The 8,104-nt window shown below is 42.1% G+C and overlaps 1 long non-coding RNA gene across 1 annotated transcript; it reads right to left on the bottom strand.

The window, feature by feature from the left end:
* Positions 1 to 2,179: 2,179 nt before the first annotated feature.
* Positions 2,180 to 3,083, bottom strand: LOC134421700 (uncharacterized). The gene is made up of 3 exons (XR_010028669.1): positions 3,018 to 3,083; positions 2,532 to 2,689; positions 2,180 to 2,402 (listed from the first exon to the last, which is right to left on the bottom strand). It is a non-coding gene; the product is annotated as an uncharacterized LOC134421700 (long non-coding RNA).
* Positions 3,084 to 8,104: the final 5,021 nt, after the last annotated feature.

The following is an 8,104-nucleotide window of genomic DNA, read 5'->3' as shown; positions in this document are numbered from 1 at the left end:
TTCATATTATTTATAATAAAAACCCTGCCTCTAACCCAGTAAGAACCAAAAAAACCCCCAACCCTTTCTTTTAAAAGATATTTAAATATATATATCCTTATGTTTTCATATTTATATTCACATTTGTAGTTACAATGTATACTAATGTATATTGCTTACTTATACATTTATCTTTATCAATGTCAATTTATAAATAAATTTATATTCTATATTACATCTACTCCAAGCACTTATTTATATATTTTATACATATTTTGATATATTGATTATATATTCCTGTGTCAAGATTTTTACTCCTGTAACACTTGTTATTTAAAATAAAACCCCTGCCTCTACTGAAATGAAAGCCAAAAAATTCCCTTTCCTTTAAAATATATTTACATATTTTTATATTTTTATTCCCATTTCTAATTTATATTGCCATATAATGTTATTTATATTCTATATTACAAATCTGCATTTTACTTACTTATATTTATATTTTAGTTAAGATTCTCTTTATATAATTATTATATATTTCAAATTGCTGAACTATGAATATAAAGATTCACATTTTTATAATACTTATATTATTTAAAATGAAACTCCTGCCTATAACCAAATAAAAACCAAAGACACCCCTTTATTTAAACAATAGTTAAAATTCTATTCACATCTACAAATTTAATTTATTATACTTATAGATGTGATAGATTAGAGAGAACACCTTTTAATAAAAAAATAATAGATCTATTATTTTTATAATATGTATTTCTTTTACTTATATTTATTCATATTAAATGTTTATAGATATATAAATATGTAATTTATATACCGATATCTGGATTTCTACTTTTATATTATTTCTATTTATATTATTTATAAAAAAAAAACAGCCTATAACCTAAAAAAACCCCAAAAAATCTCCAATTTATTTTAACATTTTTATATTTACATTCTATATATATATATCTTTGTTTATATATATAATAGATTACAATTATATACCATATATTATATAACATAGTATATATCAATTAGTTTTACATATTTATCTATTTGATTGCTAGATTTGTTTACCACTGTAATGTTATATTTATTTTTAAATTTATATTTATTTCTATTTTCATCTATATATTAGACCATATAAATTCATTAACCTGTCACATCAGAGCCATAAAAATACTGTACCTTTGTCAGCAGCAGTACGCAGCACAAGCTCATCCCATCGCAGCACAGCAAAAGAAAACCTATTTCTATTACTAACAGAACAAACATCCCACAACATTGAACCCCAATAAAAACTGAAATAAACCAAACTGTAAATAACTGATAGTGGGATTTGAAAGTAGCCCTAAACCTCCGCACTTTCTCATCATAAACTGCCTCCTAAACCAATATCTCAAACACCCAAATACACCTTGAAAATGACACAGCTGCTAATAAAAACAAACACCCAGTAAAAATTCAAGCAAAGCAACTCACTAGACTCAAAACTGTACAACTGACCCTAAACATTACTAAAAAAAAACCTCTACCTTTATGCACAAATAATAACATATAATCTATAAAAGCTATTTGACAAAATTAAAAAAAATTTAAAACCATGAAAATAAAAAATCTAAATTATTAAAATACTAAAAAATATCACAAACTAAATTAAAAAAATATTGCCTATAAAACCCCACCATATAAATGCCCCTGTCCCAAAAAATATAAATAAAAAAAACTATCAAAGCAGAAAGAAATCAGAACTTAGGAACACCAAAACCATAGCGTCCAAAAAGTCACACCACATCCCTTATCATACACCAACTACAAACAACATGAAACAATACAACGAGTTCTTAAAAACCACCTTAAGACCACTACATCGAAAAACATTTCAAAAATTAAAAACTGCATTTAACAAAAGCCCTCTAATAAATTCACACCCAAAACTCCAGCAGCCCAGCTGGCCCTACCAAAGCTCTAGGTTTATACATACAGTAAACAAAACCAAAATCCCAGTAATACCTATCAGAAGTCTATGAAAGAAACCTATTGAAATTACTCCTACCTCAAATACAAACCAACCCATCCAAAGTCAACTTCACTCAAAAAACAATCTACACAGAGTTAATAACACCAAGAAATAAAACAACACACCATATACCACCAATTAATATAATAGTTTAAAAAACAAAAAGAAAAAAAAGTGTTTTTTTTTCTTCACTAACATCTTTTATTAGCTAGAACAAAAGCTTTTGCCAGGACTGTAACAACAACTCCTTCTTCTTCTGAAAGGTCCCTTCTCATTCCCAAATTCCTTACAACTTCGGAGTTTAAATCCAAGTAAAATTCGTTCACTTGGACGTTCGATGCTCCTGTCAGATTCTCTGTTTCCCTCCACATCTTCTTACACTTTCAGTCTTCACGCTGTCCTGCCGTGATGAGTTGACAAAAGATTTTGGTAAATGTTAAGAGAGGATTTCCCTCCCTCCCTCCCTCCCCAGAACTGGGTTCCTCAGCGCATTTCACTCAATCCCAAACCAGCAATGATGCACGCTCACCTGAAACAGGGGAATAAATCTGTAAAGGTCACTAAATAAATAAAAGCGCATCCCCATTGTTCCAGCACTCAGCAGCCCATGCGGCCAAGGTCAGAGCTCTCTGCTCACCGAGGACACAGCAACCAGCACGGACCTTTCTCCCACTGTCCAGCACAGACCTGCAAAGCCAGAGAGGAGTTTACAGAGACCGGGACGCGGCGGGACGGGACGGGCGCCCGGCCCGACCTTCCAAAGCTGTCGGCAGCGAGGGCGGGGAGCGCCACGGCCCCGCTCCGCCGCCTGCCCGGGGCCGCCCCGCCGGGATTGTCCGGCCCGCGGTCGCTCCCAGAGCCCGCCCCCGTCCGCTGCCCCGGAGCGCTACGACCGCACCTCCGCCGCCCGCCGAAACCGGTCCCGCCGGGCCCCCCCCGCCGCGGCCATTCTTCTCGGCCATCGCGTCCCTTTGCACTCCCGAATGTCCTTCCCCCGTCCCCGCCATTTACAGACCCTGGCCCGACCACCGCAAGCTCCCGCCCCTCGCCCTTCCTTCGCTCGGCAGCGGCGTCCTTGCCCCGCCCCCGGCACTCAGCGGCGAGGGGCAGGGCGCTGGCTCGGGGGGATGCGATCCCGCTCTGTGGCCACAGGGGGGCAGATTTACAGGGGTGTGCGATTTCCCCGCCCATTTCGCCGCCATCTTGAGAAGGTCAAAGAAAGTCCGCGACATTCACAACGTGCCCTTCCCAAGCTGGCGAGTGAAATAGGACCCTCGGAAGAGATAGGCGATTAGGCAGGTGCCTGTCAGCAACCCGCATAAATACGGACGCCCGCAGCGCTGCTGACCACATAGTCCGTGTCTTAGACACTAGAAATGCCACATAAAAAGCCGTCGGGGCCGCCCTGGCGTCGGTGTTCCATGCAGGCAGCCGATTAGACCGAGCCGGGTCCTCGACTTCCCAGCCCTTTTCGCCGCCGTCTTGAGAAGGTCAAGAAAAACTCCGTGACACCCGCAACTCGCCACTCCCAACATGGCGGCCTGGCGGCTGAGAGCTGCAGTACCGCGCTGTGCCCACAAAGCGGCAGCACTGCCGCCCGCCCCAGCCAGGGGCGTAGCGCGCCTCGGGGCTGCGGGCGGAGAAGGCGGCAAAAAAGAACAGGGGCGACCCCCACCAAAAACTGGCCTGAAATAAATGCCAAAAACCTGCCTCTTACCCGACCAGAACCAAACAAGCCCCCTCGATTTAAAGCCATGTTGACATAATATAAATAAGAAAAATAGAAATATAAAATTTCACATGCATCTTTACAGTGGACATTGATGTAGCATGTAATTTATATAACACATTCTGTCTATTCCTATTATTTATATTTACTTATATTTTCTGGTTTGATAAATATCTTTCTATATTTATTGTATATTTCTATGTTTAAAATTACATTTCTATCATGCTTTTATTGTTCAAAATAAAAATCCCATCCTAACTAAAGAAATAAAAAAGCTCTATTCTTTTAAATTATATTGAACTGGTTTTATATTTATAGCTTGCATGACTAATATAATGCTTAAATATAAACATAAATGTGAATATAATAATGATATATAATATGTATCCTATTCAAATAATATAAGAAAAAATAAGTTAAAAAAGAATTTATCTGTAAGTTGTAGCAGTAGATATGGTACATATTTTTAATTTTTATATTAACCTTTAGCTATTGATTGTCTATTTCTACACTTAGATTTCTAGCTTTATATGATTTGTATTTATAATTTTTATACTAAAACACTTGCTTTTGCCAAATAAAAAACAAAATCCCCCTTTATTTTAAACCACTTAAAAAAACATACAGTATATCAATATGGTGTAATATATAACAAACTATATAAATAAGATACGATACACATAAATAATCTATTTTATATCAATATCCTATAATACACTATAATAAGATATATGCAGTATTACAGATTGTGTTGATTTAGGTTATTTTATATTTTATATAAAGAATTGTTAAATTATTTATCTGCATATATTTGAAACACATTTCTATACTTTGGTTGCGATTTTTTCTGGGTGTTTTCTGGGTCTTTTCCTGCCCTTGTTGGAATTTTCTTCTGGGTTTTTTTCTGGGTTTTTTCTTGCCCACGTTCAGGGATTTTTTCTTGTTTTTTTCTGGTTTTTTTCTTGCCCATTTTCAGGTTTTGCTCTAGGTTTCTTCTTGCCCATCATCGGGCTATTTTTCTGGGTTTTTTCTCACCCATCTTGGGGTTTTTTCCTGGGTTTTTTCTTGCCTATCTTCGTCTTTTTTTCTGGGTTTTAAGCCAACATAGGTACATACCATGTCAGAACATACAATGTAACCCAGCTGGGGATTTTTTATTCTAAATTTAACAATGAGTTGCAAAACCTGGAAAGCACAAGTCACACACACAAGCTTAAATCCAGTCAGCATGTGCTCACACATGCAGAGACGAGCAGACACAGACACAGTCACATGCTCTCACACACACTCACACACTCTTTCCATTTACATGCTCACTGCATCCCTTACTCGAGACGCAGAAGAAAGTGCTGTGACACATCGTCTGGCTGCTGCTCCCTGACGTCAAATGGTAGATTCTGGGGAAATCAGCAGGCTCGGGGACCTGTGAGATGACAGGAAGGGTCAACGAGTGGCTATCTGACAGCCAGGACTTGTCCCCGCTCGGGACCGATAAATTTTGTACCCAAAATCCCATAGAACACAGATGACCAGTAAAATTTTGATAAATGTTCTACCTAACTGTGACTACGTGCCAGGGCAGGGCAGCGCCGATCATAAATGGCACAATGTAAGTACACACAATATATAAGCTGAGGAAAACAGTGCAAGTGTACACAGGGTGTAAGCATACACCATATAAGGCGACGCACTTACATGCTGTGTAAGTACACACATGTAAAAGTCAAGATAGGTACATACAATGCAAGCCAGGACTTAATATAACTCTCTGCAAGATGAATTCTTAAACCCTATACCCTTTGAGAAGATGGAAACTCCAGAACTGCGGTAGTCATCTCAGGAGGTGCATCTGAAAAAAAAGTTAGGAAAGGAGGCACACAGTTGCAGGATAACTTAAGACCTCCAGAAATCATGTGTCCATCGACAAATCCCATCTAGAGCCCAAGTACAGCCCACATTACAAATTCCAACTCCCCATGGTTTGTCCTACTGAAGCACGCCATGCAGCAGGGCAGAACAGCTCCGGCACAAATACCTGCAGACACCCGTGACACAGAACGTGACCAACAGGGGGACGTGAAACACGACACATCATGCTTGTGGTGAGGGCATCGAGGGAAGAGGGCAAAAGGGACCCCAAAGACACACTAGGGAACACGGCACACCGCACAACACGACGCACACCGGAGCTGTTCTGCCCTGCCCGCCTGAAAGCTGCCATCAAAAGTAGAGCCTCTCCCTTTAGCTGTCCTAAGAGGCCCTTGGACAAGATTGCCTTTCCCTCTGCTCATTTTTAAATCTGCCCCAAGAACTCCCAACCCACTATTCACTCATCTCCAGGCCGTGGCCCCTGACTTATCTTTTGGATGATCGGTGACGTGGATCCACGTTGCACCTGAAATGAGTCTGCCTCCGAGGGCCTCATGAGCGCCTATGAGCCTCTTGGTCAGCTACAAGAAAGTAAACCGAAACCAAAGTGTGAGTCCAGAGTTATGTGGGCCAAATCCCAGCAAGGCAGCTACTTGCCCTTTCCTGAGCGTGCCTGGCTCCCTCAGGCTCCAGCTTCATCCTGATTCCAAGGCTGTGGCCTTCATTAGGGGTGGCACCTGGGTAAGAGAAAGGCAAAGTTAAATGGCATTGCTGTGAGTGCAGTGGATGACCTTGTGTGCTGTAAGACATAGGAATGCCTCTGCTAGGCTTCTGAACAGCCTTGTGTGCGGGGGCCCTCAAATAAACAAATAAACACCCTTTCTCACCCTGCTGCCTGCAAACCCCCTCCCAAGAACTCCTAACTGGATACCTGATCACCCTCCCTCTCCCAGTCACAACCCTCAACACACCCGAAGCTTCCATCTCAAACATCATCCTTGACACTGGGCAGATCTCTCTTGCGACATGATGCATCTGCTGAAAAATTGTTGTTCTTGAGAGCTGAGCAATAAGAACCACTTCTCTCCACTGCTCACCTTGGCTGCTGGTATCCAGAGTGACTTCCTAAAAAGAAAGACAAAGAACAGTGCTGTAACACAGTCACCATACACACTTCTGCTGCAGAGACAAATGGGGCCTCACCTGCTCGGGGCAATCCCCTCACCCGGGATGGGGCCCTCTGGCACAGATGTAATCCATCTCAATCTGAAAAAAAAGGTAGGACAAGAGTCAAACTGTTGCAGGATAACTGAGGAGCTCCAGATATCCTGCGTCCATCTACAAATCCCACCTAGAGTCCAACTACACCTCACATTACACATTCCAAGTCCCCAGGCCCTCTCCTATCGCACCAGGCTATGCGGCAGGGCAGAGCAGCCCCGTCCCAAATGTGTGCAGACACCCGTGACACAGGACAGACAGGACAGGACAGACAACGGGGACACAACAGGAACAGAAATCTCTTGGCAAGGAAAATGGCTGCAAGGACTGAGAGAATGCAAAGGGAGATGACTGAGTTCAAACTGACGGTCAGCTGATGAGGCTCAGAGAACCCTGGAGGAAGAAGATGCTAACTGAAGGATTTATTCCAAGAACAGCAAAGATCGATGCCTAGGAATCCTATGCTCAGAATCCTCTGCCTGCCCTCACATTCTTACAAGTCCTAATCCACCAAAATGGATCCAGGTGGGGCATAGCTGTCCGTACAGCTCAGAACAAGACCTGACAAGACACCTGACTGGATGCTTCCAAAGAGAGAACTTTTGACCGGGGAGCTCAGACATGTATCAGAATCGCATCTATGGCCTGGGTGCCAGGCCAAGGAATGCAGAGATCACAGATGCTAACAAGGATGCCAGGGTTTCTGACAGGCCCCTCTAAGGTAAAAGACATCGCATACACAAACAACACATAATGCACATCAGACAAAGGACACGAGACACACCGGGACTGCTCTGCCCTGCGTTCCTCAGCACTGGGATCAAAAGTGAGACTTGGCTTCTATGGGGCCTAAGGGGCCACTTCATGAACACCCCCCACCTCCAAACTGGACTCAAAAACCCCTCCCAGTAATTCCCAAACCAGCACCATGCCTTCATCCCCTCTGTGGGTCACAGCCCTCTACTTATCTCTCAGACATCTGGGGATGCCAGTCTGTGTCAGGTGCATAGAAAGGCCACCTCGTCAGCTGGGAAGGTCCTGCTGGCACTGGGGCTGGTGTCTCTCAGGTGTCAGCTACAATAAAGAAAACCAAAACCAAATAGTGAGTCCAGAGTTATGTGGGCCAAATCCCTGCAAGGCAGCTACTTGCCCTTTCCTGAGTGTGCCTGGCTCCCTCAGGCTCCAGCTTCATCCTGATTCCAAGGCTGTGGCCTGCATTAGGGGTGGCACCTGGGTAAGAGAAAGGCAAAGTTAAATGGCATTGCTGTGAGTACAGTGGATGA

This window comes from Melospiza melodia, chromosome 9, assembly GCF_035770615.1.
Source record: "Melospiza melodia melodia isolate bMelMel2 chromosome 9, bMelMel2.pri, whole genome shotgun sequence".
In the NCBI taxonomy this organism is placed as follows: domain Eukaryota; kingdom Metazoa; phylum Chordata; class Aves; order Passeriformes; family Passerellidae; genus Melospiza; species Melospiza melodia.
The sequence above is the reverse complement of the archived record's forward strand: the minus strand, read 5'-3'. Positions and strand labels throughout refer to the sequence as shown.